This window comes from Anser cygnoides, chromosome 4, assembly GCF_040182565.1.
Source record: "Anser cygnoides isolate HZ-2024a breed goose chromosome 4, Taihu_goose_T2T_genome, whole genome shotgun sequence".
In the NCBI taxonomy this organism is placed as follows: Eukaryota; Metazoa; Chordata; class Aves; order Anseriformes; family Anatidae; genus Anser; species Anser cygnoides.
In genome coordinates, this window is record NC_089876.1 from 36190401 (window position 1) to 36210753 (window position 20353).

General features: G+C 36.0%; 2 long non-coding RNA genes across 9 annotated transcripts in view; one reads left to right on the forward strand and one right to left on the reverse strand.

The window, feature by feature from the left end:
• The window catches only part of LOC136790683 (uncharacterized), a 387684-nt gene that overhangs the window by 95857 nt on the left and 271474 nt on the right, over positions 1 to 20353 (reverse strand). For 4 of the 7 annotated variants that reach the window (XR_010831092.1, XR_010831095.1, XR_010831093.1 and 1 more), the window contains 3 exons: positions 14890 to 15012; positions 14121 to 14160; positions 10826 to 10937 (listed from right to left, as the gene is read on the reverse strand). This is a non-coding gene — a long non-coding RNA (uncharacterized lncRNA). Of the gene's footprint in view, positions 1 to 10825; positions 10938 to 13855; positions 14161 to 14889; positions 15013 to 20353 lie in introns of all 7 variants that reach the window. The other 3 variants (XR_010831094.1, XR_010831090.1, XR_010831091.1) reach the window with 2 other exon arrangements.
• LOC106042462 (uncharacterized) lies at positions 360 to 15963 on the forward strand. Of its 2 annotated transcripts, none has more exons than XR_007168728.2 (3): positions 360 to 638; positions 15141 to 15237; positions 15323 to 15963. It is a non-coding gene; the product is annotated as an uncharacterized lncRNA (long non-coding RNA). The 2 variants fall into 2 exon arrangements; XR_001211137.3 differs by lacking the exons at positions 15141 to 15237; positions 15323 to 15963 and adding exons at positions 3377 to 3614; positions 3714 to 3842.

The following is a 20353-nucleotide window of genomic DNA, read 5'->3' on the forward strand; positions in this document are numbered from 1 at the left end:
GCATTGCTTCCTTGAAGAAGGAACTTCATAGAATTTTTAAAATTAAACATGCTACAGTATAAGGAAATATCCTTTAGCTTGGTCTAAGAGGATAATTTAGCTAAGGTTCAGACTTCAAACTGTTACGTAACATTGAATGTGAAACATGAACACTGTTGAAATTCTTATTCATTCAACATGAAATTCTCTTACGATGGGTGGCTGAAGAACAATGAATTCAGCTTCTCCAAGTCCTCCCAGTTCTTTTAGTTTTAACCAATAAAAAAAATGACCATGGAATACTTGAACATGAAGGACCTGCTCCACAGCAAGGAGAGCTTTTTTCTGACTCCAGTAACAGCAGAAATCAGGACTCACAATCTTATATGTCGTCAAACAACAAACTTTCTGAAATGCAGTATCTTAGCCATAAACATGCTTGCGAAAAAAGGCTAAATTCTAATGTTATCCCAATGTACTTGGCATTATTAACCACAGATCAGCTTTTGAGTTGCGGCCTTGCCAAGAATCATTGACGAGTCTTCATCTGAATCTGACTGAGCTGCTGAGGGTAAAGCTAGGTGGGAGGCAGTTAAAATGGCTGCTGCCTTGATCAACTGTCATCCTGAGAAAGTTACACAGTTCTCCAATGTTTTCTGGTAAGTGTTATGCCAGACATCATAGAAATGCAACTCAAAATCTTGATTTAGTTTTACTTCACTACCCTAAAAGCTGCACAACCTTTATTAACCTGGTGTGACTATTACAAGACTATTTTAGCAGATCAGTCAACAGTGTGGAGGTATGTTCAAGAAGCATTTCCCCACATATTTCTTACTGTATACCTTAGACTATAATTCTAGCTTTATTAAGAGCTATTCCACTTCAAAATAAAAAGTCTGACTTCGCATATCAATGTTTAAGTTGTTCTGACACTTAAATCATACACTTGAACTGAAAGACAAATGTAATACTAATAAAACTGAGCATTTCACACAATAAAAAATGATCTATGGGATGCATGAATTAGAAGCAATATGTTGTGTAGGAAGAGATGTATTTTAAAAACAGACTGCCCTTAACTATCTGCATGTAAATCCTGTTTTATATAGTGTGTATGGGAAGCTGTTATCTTGTTTGAACCACATTCAGAGACTTGAAACGAGTCTTCCAGTCATAAAACCAAGCTCCTTTGGGTGTTACATAAAAGCAATAGTCCCTAACTCTAATCAGAGCACCAAAGACAGTTAATCCCGAGAGCACAGGCAGAGCAGTGCTTAGACCCATGCTCAAGTCCTCAGTCTCCCAAGGCTGTAACAGACAACCCTAATGACAAGTCTACATGCTTTTACTGCAGTTTGTTCTATAGCTACATTTCAACTTTTACATAACTAAATCAATGATTGGGAACTCAAATGCGTGTCTACTGAATACCAAAGTTAGATGGTAATGTCAGATTCTGGATTTGACCAGAAATTTTACCCAGGAGCCAAGAAACTCCAGGGTAAAATCTGACAAACTGGCAGTTTTTGACATTAAAATGACTTTGTCAAAAAATAAATAAATAAATAAAATCCCGATGAACTCAAGCTCTGATTTTGAATAATACAGATGAGCGTTCCAAAAGACCACATAGATCTTTCTGCTTAATAAACTGCTAATGACAAATTAAAAGGAACAATAGATGTTTAAAATCAAGAATGTGATTAAAATATTGGAACACTGTAGATGTTAACATGCCAAAACAATTAGATCTTAACAAGGTTATGAAGACAGGGTTAAGAAAGACTGGATTAAGCAACTAGAGACTTAACAGAGACAAGAGAAAAATGGAAGGACAAACATTTTCAAAGTCATGAACATCTGAATATTTTTTATGTATGCTAATTCCCTGTGTCCACAGAAAAAATCTAATTACAAATGCATAATATATTGCTTTTAACCGTTTTCCGATACCTCAATAGTAAAAAAAATGGCAGAGGTAATGTGACAAAACTACAGCCTAAAGTAAGAAGTTTTCATGGCCAATGGGGCTTGATTTTTATGGGTACTGCACACCTCGCATTACTCACCCTGTGAGGTAGGTGTAGGTTCTCGGCTATGGTAAACCCCTGTTCACAATTTTACCTACTGTATTTCCCAGGATCAAAACTTCATGTATGCTGACTCCAATAATCTCCCCCTAGTATGTCATCAAGAATGTGTTGTATTTTCCTGTGAAACACCTCAGGTGCCAAACACAACCTAAATGGCAGTTGGAGGAAACTGTGCCTCAGAGGGGGATGTTGAATGTGTGCAAACACGTGCTCTGTTTTTGTAAGGGCACCAGCCAGATCCCTGTTGATGCATCAAGTGCAGAAAAATATTTGGCACCAGTCTCCAGCCCCAGAATTTATCCCGTTGTAGGCAGTGGAAAAATGTGCCATTTTTAGTTATTCAGTTCTATTGGGCCTATGCATAAATGAAGCATTCTGTCTTTCTTGTTGTGCAAAGGCCGGTAAGTCTATCCACTTCTCTGGTGTTTCTAGGATAGCGAGGCCCAGAGGCTTGAACCTTTCCTACTTGTGTTTTAGTCTCTATTAAAACTGAGAGATATTTGCCAACAAGAATGAATCGGGGGTGTGGAGGTTGTGCGTGGGGGTGTCTTTGTGTTTTAAATGCAGGCCCTAATCTTTGCTCTTTAAATAAACCCAGTCTGCTCTTTAAAAGCTCCTCACCAGTCTCCCACAGTTCCAATGAGTTTCAGTTCTGGAAGAGTTTTTAAGCACCTATTCTGTAACTCAGGCTAATCTCTTATTTTATTCTACAAAACTTTTAGTATTAGGGACTCATTCAGAGGCAAAGTACCTGACAGAAGTCTAGTTCACCAGTTTAATGCAAGAGAGGCCTTACTTCTATATGAATCATTCACACTGGTTCACATAACACCTTCTGAAAAGTACCGTTTGTCTGAAGGAGAAACCCAGTGACAACAGATACAAGAACAGGCACTCAAACTCCTTCATCTTGGAGATTAAGGCCTGAGCTCACCCAGGGATTCCAGCTTTAACACTCCTGGTTTTGCCATTTTTGGCACCAATGTTAATTATATTTCAGTCATGCCTCAGCCATCCTGAAGCCCTTCCAGGCTCATCTAATACATTTTTGAAATATGTTTATAGTTATATTTGTACTTTAAAACTTAAATCTATTCAAACTAAACACATTTTATTTCATTAATTTCCAGTAAAAACAAAATAGATGTGTCTCAATACACTGAGTTTTTTCTTAAGTGCTGAGAATCTTTTAGCAGAAATCTCTATAACAAACTTTAATAAAAGATTAGAAGGCTACTTGATAAATGCTTGGGACAAATATAAGCAGTGAAGAGACGATTTCCTTTTTGTTTTACATGAAGCAGCAGAATGCGAGACCTTCCAAATAACAGAAGAATGTTTATTGCCTCCCTTCTTACTTAACATCAGGATTGTTATGGGAAGAAAAACAAGTCCATCACAGGCACATTCCTCTTCAGTATCTCATGGTGAAGAGCCACAGAAAGATTTTTAGGGGCCTTCTAACACAAAGGTTGAAACAGCTGTTTTATTGGAATACTGCAGAGAAGCAAAATTGAGGATATCTGGAAATTTACTGAGGTAAATAACAAAACACATACGAATTAGGGAACCCAGTTTCTCCTAGCTCAGATCTCTACAAGTCATGCTGTACTGAAGAACATATTTTTACTCTCACAGAATGAGCTACTTCACCAAACACAACGCTCAGCAGGATTCCATTGAAAACAATGTCCTAACAGAAGATGAAAGAATATGGACAGCAGAAGAATCTCACCTCTTTCCAGGAATCATAGAGATTTATAGTGCACAAAGTGGCCACCATCACAAGTTTTTAGCATCAGAAAAGCAGAAAGCTTCTGACTGAGCAGGAACCTGAAGGAGGGACCTTTCCTTAATTAACCCCCTACTGAAAAGGGAGGACCACATGATCAAAAACTAGCTTTTCACCATCTTCACAACATAAGGCAAGTCATCTGTAGCATTCAAAGAAAAACAAATTAATTATGATGTACTAGGCCAGATAATAAAAAGCAGGAACTGAATATTCCCTATCATCAATATTAAATCTTCTTAAAATTGAGACACGTTAATGAGCAGATTGTTATTTTGGCAAAATTATTCTAAATTATCATCCCACGTTTATAATGGGATTTATTATTTTGGGTACACTTTAACTACAGATACTGTCTTAAAGCTTGCAGTTTCAAGGTTTGAATAGGCAATACATGTCTGTGCTAGAAAGATAAGAACTTCCCTCTTTTGCTTAAGTACTCATTCCCATTGTAGTGTAACTCCCAACAAGAGGAGGAATACCTAATGGTAAAAATAGCTGTGATTCATTACTACATTATGGTTTTCACTCCTGCTGTCTCATCAGTGATACACTCATGATGTGCATGTTCATTTTTTATGGACAGAAATGAAACCCTAACGGACAAGGAAATAAAGACAGTATGAGCAATCTTTTCATTAAGATACACTGTCATGGGTAAATGCACAGATATGTGGAAAAATGCAGCCTTCCTTCACAGCAGACATGGGTAGTCATCTGTACTGCAATTTTGATTATCTTTGTCTTACTTCATCTATTACATTCTTTTTTTTGTCAGATTGAATTGCATCCAATGAAGTTTAAAAATTCAGTTCCCAAACCACCCATTTGCACACTTTCATCTCTGTGTACAAAGTCTTAAATTCGTGTTCAAAATACATTATTTGGTAACAGTCTAGGTAAGGAAAAGTAGGATTTTTTCTCCCATTTTCAGCTAGTGTATCTAGCAGCTTTATTAAGCAGTCTCTAATGCATTTAAAAAAAAAATCAAAAAATGAAACTGACATCAAGGAATGGAAATATTATAAGGATAAGGTTTGGCCACTGTGATGTGTGTTAGATGAAAAATCACCATGCATATGTCATTTAAATTTGACTAGTACTCTTTAGGTTGGAAACAGGTTTCTTTAGAAATAGCTGATGGAGAGGGGAAAAAATGAACCCTGGCAAAAAAAAAAAATTGGCTTTCTTAAGAACTATTAATAAGATATCCGATGAGAAGGGCATTTGTCTGCAGAACTGGGTAAATATGAAGTATTTCCACCATTAAATTTTTCATACAGTAAATCACTAAAACATAAACCAGTATCAGAAAAATACTCCAGAGCTAACACATCTCTGGTCCAAAATCAGTTGGTAAAAATAACTTAATAATTATACCTCTTACAAATATGTTTATGTTCTAGCTAAGAACTGTTTTTAAAATGCTCCAGAAAGGCAAACAGCCATACAAACACTTTACAGCATGAAGTGCCAACTGAAACAAGCATGTAATAACTTTGTGAAATTACATTATCTGACACATTTCAAAAGCTTATTCAGGTGCTTATTTAAGCCCATAAAACCTGTAGGGAAATAAAGACAGAATGACATTTCAGTCAGCTTAACATAACATTTTTCTAGTGAAATTGCATAGCAACATATTAGATGCTGAAAAAATGTCAGCAGTAAAATAAATGCCAATAAGCTAAATGCTTCTGTGGAAAAAATAATGCAGCTACTATTAAGGTAACGTCGGCATGTTACAAAGGCATGACAGTCTTAAAAGCAATTTACATTGTCAAATATATGCAATGAAAATACCAAAAAGTATCTTCTACACTCTAAAATGAGAAAACAAGGCAGTTTATACCCACATGCTGTGTGAAATCCATGTCTCAGATTGTTCTGCCAATACATACAATTTGGAGGAAACCACCGAACTTTTCATTATGTTGTGAACAAGCAGACAACAAGAATATCTCATTGTCAGATCTTTTCATAGACAAAATAAACATTCATCAACACAACTTAGTCATCAATTTACACACTGAAATGAGACACGCCACTCTAAATAGTGTGATTTCTGTTACAAACAAAACCAAAAAACAGACAGCTAGTAAACAAGAATTGGCTGTCTGAAAGGTCTTGTTCATATCTAACTGAAGTTGTTTCACTGACAAAGATACCAAGACAAAGAATCACCTTCCCACCCAGTTTGTCTGCAAGTTAATTCAGAACAAACTACGCAGATAAAGGTATACTTTAAGGCAAGAAATGAAGGGGAACAAAAAGTTGTGGTTCTAAATATCACAAAGGGAATATAAGAGACAACACTATTCAAAACCCATAAAGAACAAAAATCATGAAGTTTTAGTCATCTGTTTTCCATAACTTAGTAATAGTCACCCATATATTCTTTTCACACCCAAAAGTGCCACTGAAGTTGCACAAAAAGGACTATCAGATCAAGACTGAGATGCTAAATGATTCACAGTTGGAAAAATACAAGTAGAATAAGCACTTAACCATCTGAAATTTTATTTTTCCATGCTCTCCCAAACACGCAACATGCTCTTCCAAATCTATTTCCCAAACCATTCTTTCCCATTATACTATTTCCCAGGAGAAACATCTGTTGCCTTGGTTAAGAAAAAAATAAGATGGAAAAGAAACCAGTGAGAGATGAAAGTTAACCATCTTTGATGGTTACATCTCTGGACACATATGAATGGCAATATGATCTCCTTGATGCAGTCCACCTCTCTATGTACTTCACAGTCACCTTTAATTCATTTTTATATCTCACTTGTATTATGTTTCAGCAGTGTCTGCTTCTTAAACTCAGTACAAGTGGAACTTAGGTGGAGCTCACAACAGTACTGATGCCTTGGGTTGCAAGTTGTCTAGCTCTAAAAGAAACTCTATCTGAAAAAACATTTCTGAATACATAATGATGTTTTCATCTAAACTCTTCCTTCAAAAGAGATATGTGATTCAACCACACTAGCAAAAAGCTTTTTCATATACTCTTTATAAACACCTGCTCATTCTTAATTGAGAGATTAAGAGATTAAAATATTTTCCATCTATAGCTGAAGAATACATCATTTGTTATACACAACACAGCCTGTAGGAAGTATTTTCATTCTATTAGCCAATTACTACAAGCAATAGTTTGTAAAATGCGAGAGTAGGAGATGAATTATAACTCTCATGAACTGAGTGTATTTGGAAGAAAGACATAGAAGAAACAAGTTTTCCTTATTCTGTTATACAAAGAAAAATACAAGTATGAGCTTTTGCACATTCCTGTCCTAGTTGTTCATCCACAGCCTTATAATGCAGTGAGTTAAGTCAGCTGTGCCACTTCACACTGCTATAATCCGCCCTTAAACTAACACTTCAAATAAAGGGGCAGAGGAAATATTTAACCCAGCTAGCAGTGCAGGCCTGGAGAACAGCTGACCAGGCACATCTAACAAGAGGCAAACCCCTACACTGGAACGTACATATGACCCACAAGACAGTCTGAATCTTATCTGGATCTAAACCTGTCCCCATGAAAGGCCATGGAAAAGACTGAACTGAGGGTCTTCAGATGAAAACACCAGTCCTCATCCATCACCTTTGTCTTGCCTTAGCCATGGTAAAATAGAGATCACTTGAGATAAGGAGGAGGAGAACAGATGAAAGAGGGCATCTAAGCAAAAAAAAAAAAAAAAAAAAAAGAAAACAAAAGCACTTCCTGGATATAGGGAAGAATTTTCCTTTGAGTGTAAACAGTGCCAATCAAACTGATCGATTAGATAATTTCAGTAGCTTATTAAACAAAAACACTCACAAATACCTCATACAGATAACACAGCTAAACCTCAAAGGTTCCATTTAATATTTGTAAGGGCCTACAGGTCTTAATTACAATACATACTAGAGAAAAAGTTGCACCTCTTAAGGGAAAAAACACTCCTTTTTTGTCAGCCCTCGTGATATCAGACCTAGAAGCAACAAGTACCAGCCAGTGCCACCTTTCCCTGGCATTCATGTTCTCACACTCCCACAGATAAAGCAATGACAAAACTTAATTTGAGTTATGGGACAATTCAACAAGAATACGAGGTTCTGTGAAAAAAAGATTATAATGTGCCCAGTAGATCCTGATTATTTATTTATTTATTTTTAACTCTTACCTTAAAATCACTAGCTTTGGTTAAGCTTAATTCCAATAAATAAAGAAGTCTGAAAATGGAGAAAATGGTTTCTGGATAAAGAGCTTAAAGCCAGGACTGTCGATTAACATTGTTTTTCTGAAATGAAGATTCAACATGAGTTCAGAGGGAAAAGAGATAATTTAAAAGCTATACAGAAAAAAGAAAAAAAAAAGAAAAAAAAAGTGAAGAATTTAAATGCCCACTAGAGTTTTGCTAACTTTTATACCTTTCAGAAGGCATCAATATTGAATGAATGCCATGATTCACCATCTCAAAATCTGCTTTGACTACTAATAAATCTGCAAATAGCCATGACCATTCCCTACTCAAGGGAACTCTAGCAAACAGAATTTAGATTTGTACAAAAATGCAAATAAAATATTAATTCTAAGTTTAAGCAGGCCCTTAGTTGAAAGAGATCACATGAATAGCTAAATGGAATTACAGATCTAGTACTGCCAAAATTTCTTACCTCTCAACCACTTCTCTACCAAAAGGAAGATGTGTGATCTTTGCAGAGAAAAAGAATTACAGATATTATCAGGCTTCTTTTTTCCTCCTGGGAGGAAGGGGTGCAACCCTGACTCTATATTATGCTTGCAGCAATACCGTGGTTTGCAGGTAAATCCCCTTACTGTCCACACTTGCATACTTTGGTTCAGCCTTTAGAGCACTTTTGGTGAGCTTGAGCTATATTCCCTTCTGATGAAGTCAAACTGGAAGCCCTGCTCTGGAAGCACATTCCCAACACAGCTAAAGACATAAGGGTACAAAGCCAAAGGCTTGTCCTTTGGGAAGTTTCGGACCACATGAGGGGTAGGGAAATGTTTTCTAGAGGACAAAGCTAAACCCTCAAACTCACAAACCAGGTATACACAGAGGCCTCAGCAACAATTGTTTCAGTGTACTAATCTGTTCTTCTTGTACCAAACTACTAGTTAATGTAGGTATGACTGAACCCACCCATATTTAAGGAAAACCACATAAGGGATATGAAACTTCCTGACTCCTGACAGAGGATCCTGTGAGCAACACAAAGATTTGCCACATCTGCCTTCTATTTGTCAGAGCTATTAATGGAGGACTGAAGAGAGACAGCGAAGGAAGGGAGAAGGAAAAAAAAAAAAAAAGAAAAAACAGCTATAACAATAAAATGATTGTAAATTTTAACCAAACTCATGATTAGATGTTGCAAATTGATGTCCTACTTCTATTTCAGGGAAGTGTCCAGTGCTAGCATGTCCTCAAAGTTTGATTTATTTACAATTACCATTTCACGTAGCTTCTTTGGGAAATGATTTAGCATAGTTTATAGATTGACTAAATCCCCCCTTGGAGTCATAAGGCTGTTTCAAGGTGCAAACAAGGCCTCTTTTGTAGCAAAGTGAAAATAAAGTATGTACATATGTATTTAGCTTTCATATTATTTGGCTGTCATATGGCTTCACAATAGTTGCAGACCACATGAACTACATCAAGTCTCAGTCCTTTGTGGGATACGTGGCAATGAAAGCAGAATCTTGTTTTCTTTTCTTCAGATCATACAGCCAACATTTGTCTTCTTAAAAAAGTAAACTTTCTGAATTGCTAAATACCATTTTCAAGAGTCATTTCAATACTTAAGAGTTTATGTGATAGCACTAATGACTTTAGTTAGAATTTCCCACGAGTGATTGAAACACAATTTACCATTAGGAAACCAAAGGGGGAAAAGAGTAATTAAATGTCAAGCACCAGAAATAAATATTTGCTGAAGTCAGGGAAGAGCAATTCCATGCTAACAAAATTTATTACATTAAGAGTCACTGCAAGCTTCTAAAAAGTTTAAAAAAAACTTTTATCCTAACATAAAGCCACCAGCTTAAGTAGAATTCTTCCACAATTCTCTGTCCATTGCTCAAACTATACCAGGATCAAATTCTAATACAAAAGTAACATGGAGAATTACATTAAGTCTTGGTTCTACAGTGATGCCATGCAAAGCATATGGCTAATCACATACCTTTTTCTCAGTGATTTCAGTTCTACTCTTTCCCCACAAAGATCACAACTCCTGCCAGAAGCTGTGTCTGAATCTATAATCAAGATTAATAGACTGTACCTAAAAGCTGGAAATACAAAACTCCTGGAAATCACCTTTCAAAGGATTTCTAAACATACATACCCAGTATTTTAATCATAAGAAAAAATAAAAGGCAAAAACAGTGTTCTCTACTATCCTCTTTTTCCCATAGCCATGTCAAAGCATCTGAGCAGAATGCATTTATGTAAAGCTCTAAGCACTGGTAGAACTCCCATTATTTTCTAGAGCATGTGCACATCCCGTTTATAGATTTCATTCTCTCATTTAGCAAATTCATTTCCCTTCTACAGATATCAAGACTACATAGAATTTGCTTAGTTATAGCATTCCAGTGGTAAGTATATTAAGACCTTCAAGCCTTTAAGCCCAAAACCAATTGGCAGAGAAACTTCAAATGAAAACATGTACCCCACATTGTATTCTGAAAAATAATAATAATAATAATGATAATAATACAATGCACTCTTTGAAGCATTATTCTAGATCAAACCAATGGTAAAGTAGGACTTATGGAGACTTGCTCCTAGCACACTATATATGTGTGTATATATATGTATAATATATATAGGTATAATGTCTGTTTATTCCATAACATGGAACTTTCAATAATACACATTTTTTCCATTTATATTTTCCATGGGTTTCTTCTGAATATTCATGCTGCTGTGCATCTCTTTACTCTTACCTTTCAGACGTGGGCACATGGATAGTGATTTGAGGGTTATTCTCCCTTTTGTCTTTTTTCGCCATCCACACCAACTTTAGGTTAAATGTTTAGTTGTTTCACACTCTTGCCACTGAAAAAAAGGTTTATAGAGACACAGCTGCTTTAAAGATAACTCACTCTTTTGTTCATTAGCTTAAAAACATACATAACCAGGGCCAGCCTTCATGTTCTTTGAAATGTATGTTCTAAAACTCAATGTTTTTAACAAGAAAATTCATCACTCATACAAAAAAAATAAAATAAAATAAAATAATAATAATAAAAAATAAGAAAGTAAAAGAAAGAAAACAGGGACTAATATCACAGACATTTAAATTCCAATGTTGCTATGCAGAGGAAATTTTCAGTGTTTTCCTATTATATTTCCAGTAATAGAAAACCTACATTTTAATTCCAAGCTGACTAAGAACCCAAAACAAACTTAGACTGGTAATAAGCCTTTTTCTCTTAGCCAACAATATCTTAACCAAACTTTCCATTTCCTTTGTTTACAAAGTTCCTTCTAAACTCCCATGCTACATTCAGCACAGATTCTGAGAGCACCATTCATTTAGGAAATTACTGCTAAATGGAGTAGAAAACATTATGATGTGCAACAAAACTGCCACTGACCAGAGGTCCCTATGCTTCCTTCTATATTTTATGTACACAACTGTCAAAATTGATTCTGAAGAGATATGGATCTGCAAATCCACCTCATTTTGACTTTTTTTCTCCACAAAAAACTATATTTTGTCCTCCTTCAGACACGCTTTAAAATAATCTTTAAAAATATATTTAAAAATGTGTTTGTGAAAAGTGGTAGAACAGTGAAAATGTCAAAAGACAACAAGAGTTTATCTCCAGAAAAGGTTCTGCAGTAATGCCTCAACTGCCAATAAATCTCAATCCTTATCGGCAGGAACTGCCTTGGAGGCACAAGTGGATAGTTGTCTCCATGCCCATTCATTCCTTGTTAAAGTTGCCAATTTTGTCTCTTTACACAAAGGAACACAAATCCAGTATTTACTAGTTTTTTCTAATTCAGTTAATGCAGCTCAACTATTCAAAGCAGCAGAAAAATTCAATATACGTTCCAAACTAAAAGCAAAAAAAAACAAATGCAAAACCAAAAACCAAATTCAAAACAGGTCTTTTTTACACAGTACAAGATACGTATACCATATTTTTCTTCCTCCCGCTCTGAACAATGCACACTGCAAGGTATCTACCAGTGATTGTTAGGTGTGCTGGGGAGCTTTCTGCTTTCTCCCAGCCTGCAGGACTGCATCATAGGGAATGCCATAATCACTAGTAAAGCTATCTGTATTAAGTCATAAGACAATTAGCAAGGTAATTCAGGCAGCCTATATCTGTTAGCCATGGCTTTTACCCAGGCATCAAATCTGCTCATTTGTAACAGACACAAGCCATTAAAAAGTGAAACAAATGACATGGAACCATTTGGCTTCTTGCATATTACGACACAAGTAACAGGTTTTGAGTAGAATACTTGCTTTTCACAAATCTTTTAATTGCCAAAATGCTACCATCTGTTCTAGGCTTACTGAAAAAGTCAGGAAGGGCTGCTATAAACTGCAATATTAATTTATTTGAGAAATCAGTTGGAAATTTTAATTGTACATAGGAGACTTCACCTGGCCTAATTTTGGTCCCATGTTCCACATGCCTGAACATGGCTGCCATGGCCAAAGTTGATACTACTTTTTAAATTCTGTCTCAAGTTTCTACTCAGTTCAAGGAGACATCACTTTTCACTCAGTCTACAGTGCTTCTTGCAGATTTGCAGCGTACTGCAAGGAATTATATTTTTGTTAGAAATTATTAGAAATTGAAAGTTGGAAGGAAAAAAATTGCCCCACATCCCTGGCCTGATCACACAACTAGGAGTCATAGCAGCTTTAAAAAAAATCAGGGTTACAGCTGTGATCCTTTCAGAAGAGACTAGCAGCACATCTTTTTTAAGTCACCAGCCTACACTTAAAATACACCAGCCAGCGCTACAGAAAACAGAACTGAAGTTAATCAACTTCATGTGAAAGAGAAACAGGAAAAGATGTGGTTGTCCCAGGGATGTATTGCCACTTCATGCTTGGAAACACATCTTTGACACTTGAACTGTTGTATACTATTTTGGAGCTATGGCAGAAAGCACAATCTAATCCTGACCAGGAGAAGAATAAATGTGATTATAAAAATTAGACAGGATGAGACCTAACAGAGGGGATGGAGTATGCCACACCTGAATAAAACTGAATTCTTGCATTTTTCTTTGAATATTTGAGGTTGCTAGCTGACAAAATGAGATACTGAATTAGATAGAATTAGTCAGCCATTGGGGCATGTTCTGAAGTTTTGATATTCATAAAAGGAAAACATGCTGTATTTCCTTCTATAAATCCTAAAAGCTATTTCAAATATTAAGCCTTTCCATGCAGATAAGACTGCAAGTGTTAAAAAGTGTAGTTGTCTCTAAATAAAAAGCTAAAAATTGAAGGAAATGTCTTTGCCAAAGCATAATAGCAACCTCTGAACTCTTTCTTTAATTTCATATCTGGCTTCTGTTTAATCAAAACAATTTCTTCCCCCCATTAAAAGCCACTTTGGCTTAGATCTCTAAAAAATCCAAAGCACAAGGTCTGAGCTGGAGCTGTTACTTGAAAAAAGGGCCATTTTATGAATATAGAGGCTACATTGTCACCACAGTATGGCATTCGTCATATTAAATTTCATTAATCTGTGAGGTAATAAAACAATATATGCTGCCTTTTCCTCAGAAGAGTCTTCACGCCAAGCCATAGAGCTTTTTCTGTTTTTCAAGTAGTAACCCAGCAGTATGCTTACCTCTTTGCTATAAGCAACAAACTAATAAGACTTACAGCTCTACTTACCACCTATTTTCACAGAGGGCATGGATTGTTATAGAGGTAGTTTTATAGAGCTAGTGATGCTTTAGAGTAGGAACAACAAAAGTAATCATTCACTTACCAGAAGTTGGATGTAAAGTGTTGTTTTAATTCCTTCCACATGTGCAATACTTGCACCCAGAGCAAGATTGTGTTTCTGGGATCAGTTTCTTCCAATTTTTAACAAGTGTTTTGAGGTTTTGGGGGCTGGGGAGAATCTTTAACATGATAACAGAAAGAGGAAGGCACATACATAGCGAAGGTATAAGCACCACCAAAATCCAGAAACACTTCAACTTTAATTAGCGCTGCTTGGTGTTCCTAAGGTTTCAGGGTGTTGTGCCTACCTGAGCTGAATAAAATGACATAGAGGTCTCCAATTAAAGCCTAGAAAAAAAAAAAAAAAAAGAAAAAAAAAGGAAAGGGGGGGGGATGTTAATACAGAATTTTACCTTCAGACAAATGCCAGATTTTCATGTCTTTTTCATACCAAATTTTCATGCTTTTGTTTAGGGTAATTGTGAATATATATTTCTGACTTCAGAGAAATTTCACCTAGAACAAAGTTCCCCATCTTTTCATAGGATATTATTAAGAAACTCATCCTCAGATATACAGCATGCAAGCAGAGAGCTTCAGAGACTTCTGTGAAGTTCCCTGCAGCAGCTGCTGTATGCCTCTTCTTTGTAAGCTGAAGTACTTATAATTTATACCTGAAACATTTTACTCCTTATGGGTGCATTCTCTCTAGAATGTCTAAATACATCTTTTTAATGAAAACTCCAACAGTGGAGCACCAAGATGATTTACACTGTGGCTGAAGCTACAATAACCTTTTGCCTTGATAGGATGAGAAATCAAAACTTAAACACTGTGCGTGAAAAATAAGTGTCCATTTCAGGAGTAATTTTTAAGAGTCAAAGCAATATTTCAACATATTAGTATTCTGCTCTAGAATTTCTTATTCTGTTTCAGTTTTGCTTTCTTTTGTTCCATTAATGGAACAAAATTACATGTGGGTGTACTCAGCTCTTTCTTGAGGAAAGCAAATATATTTTTAATTAATGTAGCAAATCATTCACATTGCTGAGGAAGAAATAATCTCTGTACTAATACCAAGTTCAGTAGCCCTTTCACGGCAGCTGTTAACACCTCGTCTCACTGCCAGAGACTTCCGGATGGTGACTTGGAGCAGAGTCTTTTCATTTCACAGCAAGATAAGCAGTTCTAATTCTTTCTCTGTTGAAGCAAGAAGACAATATTTTAGCTCAGTGGGGGTGGGCGGGGAGCAAATAAAAGCATTATGAAGTGAAAAACTCCTAACTACTTCTAACTACAAACCAATAAATTCCTTTTCTAAAACCAAGGAAGAAAATTAGGCTGAATGGAAGAGAGCCCACTGAGAAAAAGGAAACCAACAAAACCACGGGAGAAAATCAGGGTGGAGAAGAAGCAGGAGTGTGAGTAAGTACTGGGAGCTGGGGGAATCAATAAGAAGGTTATGGTCCAGAGGGAGAAATACAAATCACATGCCATAATTCAATTCCAGCTCCAGATGGACAGAAATGAAAGACAGGAAGATATCAAAGTGGAAAGAGGAGAGAGGGGTGGGGAACCACAGAGACTATTTTAGTTTAAACATCATACAGTTTATTAGAAAAACTAAACGATAGTCTACAGTTAAAGAAATGACAGCTGTAAAGTTCATCTGCTATGGTTCAGCTTTGCCCTTGTGTATTTTAACAATTTTAATTAAAATGTTACATAATTCTAAGCAAATTTTGCTAATATGCTTCTGCGCCAACGTCAGGCAATGAAACATGGAATACTCCTTACTCAGACCTCTAAAACAATCAGTAAGTTCCATAAAGTGTGTACTTACTGTCAAAAGGCCAAAACCATAAAACTCCTGACTCTCTTATACAATGTGAATGGAGCATTAGAAAATACACTGTAGGGAATAATCCTACGCTGGCAAGAAGACAGACTAGATGACTTTACAGGTCTTTTCTATCAATTTCTATGATGTTATCAGTGCAGTACTTAACCTTTCCTTGTTAATCATCTCTCTACTGACACGAGTAGTTTGAAGAGCTATCAATGTTTTCAAATATCCAAGGAGTTAAGAAATGGCTTTATCACTAGACCATCTGACCTTAACCCTTGTTGCAGGACAAAAAGGTTCTTCTTCCATACTTACAAAAATAAAAACTACAGTAATTTGGGGATCATCTATGTCTACCCACTCAAGAATTTAGGCTATGTTTTCCCTCTAAAAAAGACTGGAAGAAACTGGCAAAATCATTCACTTATCCCAGTAGGCATGATTTCTTGAGCTGAGGAGCCACAGCAAACTGAGCTGGTTTTTCCTGTGCAAACTAAAATCAAGCCAATAGAAAGTGGTGCATGTAAGGCTTAGAGAATACCTCTCCTCTTCAATCCATTTGAATTATTTTGTACATTTATGCAAGCCAGAATAATACCTTTTCAAGGCTATTAATGTGGTACAATTCTAACATCTATAAGAAATTTCTTATTTATAGTAGTTGTCACATTCTGACTTTTCTGTGGATGTGTACTGCTGTTGTCGCCCAAACATCTGCAGAGAGTTAAAGATGAAGAGTTGTACAATACTTATGGGACAATTCCCATCAAAGGGGTTCACATGGTTGTCTTGACTTCTCATTTGCTTCTGTCATACTGAACCTGCAGAGAATGTGACTTCCAATGGTCATGAACCACAGACCAGTGAAGAGCTGAACTGGTTTATCACTGATGGAATTTGTTCAGGTGGAAATATTCCATTGTTGAGTGTAATCACTTGTCCATCACACATAGCTAGACTAAACCCAACATAATGAAGTGCACAAAGTCTGTTTATTGGGATCATCCAAATGCAACAAAGAACAAAATTTATCAGATTATTGTCCTTGATAGTTCACCTAGAGCCATAATCACTCACTTTGCCATTCTGTTTGGAATTGTCTCTTTCCATTAAGATAAATTTTCCCTAATAACCTCTATCACGGAATTATTTTGCCCTCACACTCCATGACTCAACCCCCCTGCATCCTGAAAGGAAAACAGCTGTCTACACCCGAACTGCTTTACTGATCCAATAGAACTACTGTAAGCAAGTTCGAAATTCTTGTTGTTGTTTTATTTGGACCTAGCAGAGATTATGGAGTAAAAGCATTCTCAGCTTGAGCCTCCAGGGGCACAATATTGATTCTTTCTAACCACAGTGAGTTAGAAAACATCTTACATGAGCAGTTCTCGGTGGATTTGCTGCCTTGCCAAGTAGCAAAGAGGAGATTAAATCAAATAATAAGACTCAAAATATGAAATGTCCTCCACTGTTCCAGGATCTTTTTCCTCACTGGTTACAAGTGAAGGCAGAAAGATGGTTTCACCCACAGATTGCTCTTTGAGGGCTGGGTATGTAGCTGGCAGGTTCTCAAGCCTATTTTTAAAAGCACAGTGGAGATGGGGAAGAACTGGGAGGAGGGGGAAAGGGAGAGTTGTTGAGAAGGAAGGGCTATTTTCAGCTGCAAAATGACTTTGTAATTTAGAAAGAGTGTTTTTTTTTTCTAGGGAAATGGAGGGGAGAGAGGAAGGGAAAGGCTTTACAGTTCTTTCAAAGCAATACAAAAAAAAATCTTAAAATATGTCAAACCAAAAGAATAAGAAATCTTTTTTAAAAATAAGTTCTGATAGTCTCTCCCTCAGCAGTGGATGGACAGCTCTGTCACTCCAAACATAAACTGTAGGTGAACAGAAATGACAGGAATAAAATGGTTTGCACCCTTGGAAAACAGATCTGTTCAGTATGTATACGTTTCAAGTACGTCCAGCACAGATTTATCAAATCTGCATAGTCTGATAGTTAACTATTTAAAACAAAAATTGTTCTACATAAAAGAGCATCACTATCAGTTGTTAAGATCTGATAAATCTCTAGCATATATATTAATTAAGAAAGACTAGGCTAACAAAGTGAGAATGGCATTTCACTTTCCAGTATGTTGCTAGAGAAAGATTTTTTTTCTTCGTAGATGCCTTCTTACATATGTGATATATTAAAAAATATACTTTATTTCCTGACTAGCAGACCATACTGTCTTTATTAAAGATTATTTCTCTGACAATACCATTTTGTTGTTTTTTTTTTTTTTTCACTTGTTTAAACTTTTTGGAGAATTACTTAAACTGCGCAGAGATTACTTACAATGTGGTTCAGTAGATAGCTTTCTCGTAACTGTTACTGTATTTCCCCAAGAGATAGCTGAGGGGAATGTTGTACTTAATACAGTACAGTGCATGGCAAAACAAACAATATAATAATTAAGAAAGCCTTTACATTGTAAGAGAATCGTAAATTGGTCTCAATATGACTGGAAAAATGCCAGAAACCTTTATAGGGAACAACATTGTTTTTAAAAAATTTTGCTTAAAATTTGCCATATTAATCATAAGCTCATTCCTGCTTCTTTTAAACCAAATGAGAACTAAAAAGTGAGAGCGAAAATTACATTTAGGAGCAAATAATCAAAATAGCTTTATAACATGTGAAATATGTTCTAATTACGTGATTGCCAAGCAGATTTGCATATAGAGGTGACCTTTATTCTCAACTGTGCTGCCTTTCTGAACCATTTGCTCCACTTCCCTAGCTTTCATTTCTCATCTGTAAACAACATCACTGAATTATTTTACCTCCTTTACAGTGTGGTGTTAAGATTAATTAGTGTCTGGGAAGTATTATAAAGCTAAAAATAAATATTAAAGCACAAGCAATCATCTGAAAGGCACAAAGTGGCAAGAGACCTTTGGTATCATTGATCCAAGAGGCAGAACAGTAATGTTAAAAGGAACAACATGTGGGAGTCTCACGGAAAAGAATGAGCAAGAATAAAGAAGGGAAACCCTGCAAAGGTTTGATACTTAGTTTACAGAGACTCTGGACTTTGGCTTGTGTTCTCATTAAAGCTAGAAGAATCATAACTTCTGCCAAATATATAATGTAATATAAAAAGTATTTTAAAATAGAAGTCTTCCTTTCCACAAAATGCATTTTCCAAATCCATTATTGTGCTCTTCTCACTTACTCATTACAGCTCTGTCCTGCTTACTTATAAAAATGTACTCTAACTGTTTTTCTTTTTACCTTTTATCTTAGTCCGGCCATCACAATTCATTCCTGTCTCTCTCTTGTATTACAATGTTCCATATCAAGATTAAATCCAGATGAGATTTCCTGACAAAACAGAAATAAATTCCTTCATGGATTGGACCCGTCTGCCCAGAGATGTAACAGGATTGGAAACAATAATCCTACAATTTCTCTATTGCTCTAGAAAATACGTTCCTTCCCTTCAAAAATTTTTCTTCACCTTCAAAATGGATTTCAAAAGATGGGAATTTCACACCTTGCCTTTATTCACCAAAAACATAGCACTTGAAGTAGAGATGATTTCAAAGATGAGGGGCACTTTCCCCTAACTGTAAGTGGGAGTCCATCATCTGTAGGACAGGGACATAAAAAGGACTACAACAACATGACAGTAAGACTGATGCTTCAGGAGCTCTCTTTCAGTGATCCAATGGCAGGCATACCAGTACATGCACACAGCAAATTTTCCAAGTTGACTGCCAGCATTACTGGTTTTGATATTTTCCTAAACTCTCCAAACTGCTGTAAGTCACATGACTTTTATTTCAGACTGGCACTAATGGGAAATTTCACTGTATGGTGAATGATTTTGAAACATGAATTTCAGCCAACCAAAAGAAGTAAAGGCACTAAGTTTAGTATCTTTAATGTAGTGTTTCTCATAGCTATATATGTGTATACATTTACAAACCACTCTCACAAAGGCAAAGGAGATTTTTCTCTTTCCTTCCCCAAGTATGTCAAGATGAAAGAAGATAATAGAACGGCCAAGAATCATCATCATCCACTTCTTCACTGTGGCTTCTGTCTAATTTAATGAGACACAGAAAAGTCTGGTACTCTCAGATTGCAAATCCTCTTGGTAATTACTAGACAAAAAGATGCATTTCAAGACAACAAAAAAAAGGATAGGTAGAAACATCTCATAAAAATCAGCCAGGATATTTGGATGCACATCATCAAGGAAGTAAGGTTATAGGTACTGTCTGTGAAGACATGAAAAAGAAGTATGAAAATTCTGGGAAATTGGCCCCAGAAATACAGTAAACAAGGCATAAAGGCTTTTTTTTTTTTTTTTTTTTTTTAATTTTTACTAATGCAATAGGGAAGGAGAAAACAGCTGGCCTTCAAGGATATATGCTCAGCTTTCTAAAAGAAAATAGGCACTGGTAAATGAAAACCATCTTTCTCACAATGTATTTGTTAAAAACTTTCAAGAGGATTCTGATTTTTTCCACTAGTATTAGAGTAGAAGGTAAAATAAAGTTAGAATTCCTGTCTACACAGATCGGATATAAGAATTATATTGGAGCACACTTTAAATCCACTTAAAATACACAGCATTAATTATTATTACTATTGTATATTGGTCATTGATTAAACAAAGTTTGGTACATTCAGACCTAT